At 40.0% G+C, this 2,745-nt stretch overlaps 1 non-coding gene across 1 annotated transcript; it reads right to left on the bottom strand.

Annotated features, from left to right (window-relative positions):
• Positions 1-2,331: 2,331 nt before the first annotated feature.
• Positions 2,332-2,438, bottom strand: LOC119871408. The gene has a single exon (XR_005357502.1). It is a non-coding gene; the product is annotated as a U6 spliceosomal RNA (small nuclear RNA).
• Between the last annotated feature and the right edge of the window lie 307 nt (positions 2,439-2,745).

Genomic DNA, 2,745 nt, shown 5'->3' with positions numbered 1-2,745 from the left:
GCAAGATAGCAGTATGAAGAAAACACTTGAAATTTTCTAGAACTCAAGAAAGAAGAAGGTTGAAAAAAAACTCCCGAAAATCCTCTTTACCTGTCTATGAATCTGTGTCTAGCTAGCTAGCTGTCTGTACATCTATCTGTGCATCTATCTCTCCATCTGTCCCTACATTCATCCCTCTATCCATCCATTCATCTACTTGTTCACTTATCCAGCTAAGCCTTTCTCTTCCTCTCTCATCTATCTTCTATCTATCTATCATCTATCTATCTATCTATCTATCTATCTATCTATCTATCTATTTTATTAATCTGTAAAATATATAATCATAGCTGTATCTGTTCATTTATCCACCCAACTCTCCTCCACATATCCATGTATCACTCTCTTTATATTATATCTCCATCTATCCAACTATCCATCTACCTTGCCATCCATTTATACATTTATTTATCTATGTATCTATCTATCATCTCATGTGCCCACCCCCATGACATCAGGGATAGGCTTTCATTCAACCTTTGTGTAAATTTATCCAGGAACAAAAAACTCACCATTTTACCTGGTAGCCTATTCCCTAATTGTCCACATTTAGTTACTTAGAAGGTTAACTGCATTTTTATGATTTCCATTCATTAGTCATGGAGTCTTTTTCAAAATGAATCTACTACCCCCTTTCATCTGAAAAAATCTCTAGATTTACAAAGAGAGTTAATCTTTTTATCCAACTTTTTGTTCACTACCAAATATAAATCTCCCTTTTCAATGGTTGTGGTTTTCTACTATTGTTCTATACTACTTCTTTACCTCACATGCCCGAAGTTCATCACTGTCCCTTTTACCTAAATAAATTTCTGTGCCAGATTTAGAAACAAAGAAATCTTAGAATTGTAGCTTATGGTGCATTCATTCCTTAAATATTGAGACCAATCTATGATTGACAAGCATGAAAATGTTCCTTTACATATTATATTGTTTTTTTGCTGCTTAATGCACTACTACAATCTTAGCAGCTTAAAATAGCACACATTCATTATCTCAATGTTTCTATGAGTCAGGAATCTAGGCATCATAGCTTAGCTGGGCCCTCTGCTCCAGATATTGCAAGGCTGCAATGTGTGTCATTGAACTGTGTTCTCATCTGGAGGCTCAACTGGGAAGAATCTACTTCCAAGCTGACCCAGGTTGTTGGCAGAGTTCAGTTCCATGCGTCTGCAGAAATTCTGTGGCTTCGTGCTGGCTCATAGCTAGAGGCTTCCCTCAGATCCTTGAAGCTTCCATCAGCAACTCACTATGTGAAAGTCTTAACATAGGTCCTTACTTCTTCAAAACCAGCAAGGGCGAAATCTCTAGAGTAAGTCTGCTGGCAAGATGAAGTCTTATATGTAAAATAATCATGGGAGTCATGCCTCATCACTTGGGCCATATTCTGTTGGTTGGAAACAAGTCACAGGTACCTCCTACATTTAAAGAAAGAAGATTAAAATAACCATATGATTTACTAGGAGGCAGAGATCACAGGGGCTCCCTTTGAGTCTTTTGCTGAACACGTAATGAATCAAAATAACATCAAATGATATAGGATGTGAGTACATGATGGTGGTTTCTTTGTCATGTTTCATCGAACTGAGAAAACAAAAGTGTCATGAAGTGTTTTCATTTTCTTGGGAGTAGGGGCCGAGTCCTGAGATGTGGTTGACTGAGTGAATTGCCTCCGTACTTCAGTCTTCTCTGTGGTCTGCCCTTTTCCGCACATGTGAGCAGAGCCTGTTCACTGTGAGCACTGCTTACCTTGCTATTTGAATCTAAGTCCAGAAGTGGTACTTGTTACGTTACTTTTATAGGGCTGTCATAACAAGTTGCCACAAACTTGGTGGTTTAGCGCAACAGAAATATATTCTCTCCGGTTCTGTACAGCAGAAGTCCAAAACCAGGGTTATCATCCGGGTTAACTGCTTCCAAAGCCTCCAGGGAAGAACGCTTCCTTCCCTCTTCCAACTGGTAATGGCTTCAAGCATTTCAGTCTCTGCCTTTATCTTCAGATGGTTCCTCCCTCTGCATCTGTGTCTGCCCCTCTTCTCTCTAAGTACTCCTATTTCTGGATTTAGGGCCCCCCAGCCACAGTTATCCAGGATAATCTCATCTTGAGTTCCTTCAACAGTTAGATCTGCAAGACCTTTTTACTGAACAAACTTACTCTCACAGGTTCTGAAATGTGGACGTCTGTTTTTAGCAACCACTAGTCAACCTACTACATCTGCTTTGGCTAATGACAGGCTTAGCGGATGTGATGTGGCCTAGCGCTTTGATGGGGCTTTCTCTTTCTCTCTTTCTAGTAGTGTGGAACGCTTCAAGAATTTGCATGTCATCCTTGCACAGGAGCCACACTAATCTTCTCCATATTGTTACAATTTTAGCATATGTGTTACTGAAGTGAGCATGCAGGCTCCCTCTCATGCACTTCCTCTTGTACACATCTCCATAAAAAGTATGTACTTGAGCTAGGTACCTGGTCACAGGAGCAGGGAAACATGTCGATGTTCTAAGATGGAGCATCCCAGCCATATCCAGACTATCACTGAACCCTAAGCTTCTTTGTAGATGCTAGATAGAGTCCAACTAAACTAAACACAGCAACCCCAACAGGCCCTATCAAGATCATCTAAACTCCACAAGCTTATGCAAGAAATAAATATTTACCATTGTATGCCACTGTAGTCCTGTGGTTGCTCCTTAGGCAACAACTAA

The sequence above is a fragment of the Canis lupus genome, chromosome 3 (assembly GCF_011100685.1).
Source record: "Canis lupus familiaris isolate Mischka breed German Shepherd chromosome 3, alternate assembly UU_Cfam_GSD_1.0, whole genome shotgun sequence".
In the NCBI taxonomy this organism is placed as follows: Eukaryota; Metazoa; Chordata; class Mammalia; order Carnivora; family Canidae; genus Canis; species Canis lupus.
The sequence above is the reverse complement of the archived record's forward strand: the minus strand, read 5'-3'. Positions and strand labels throughout refer to the sequence as shown.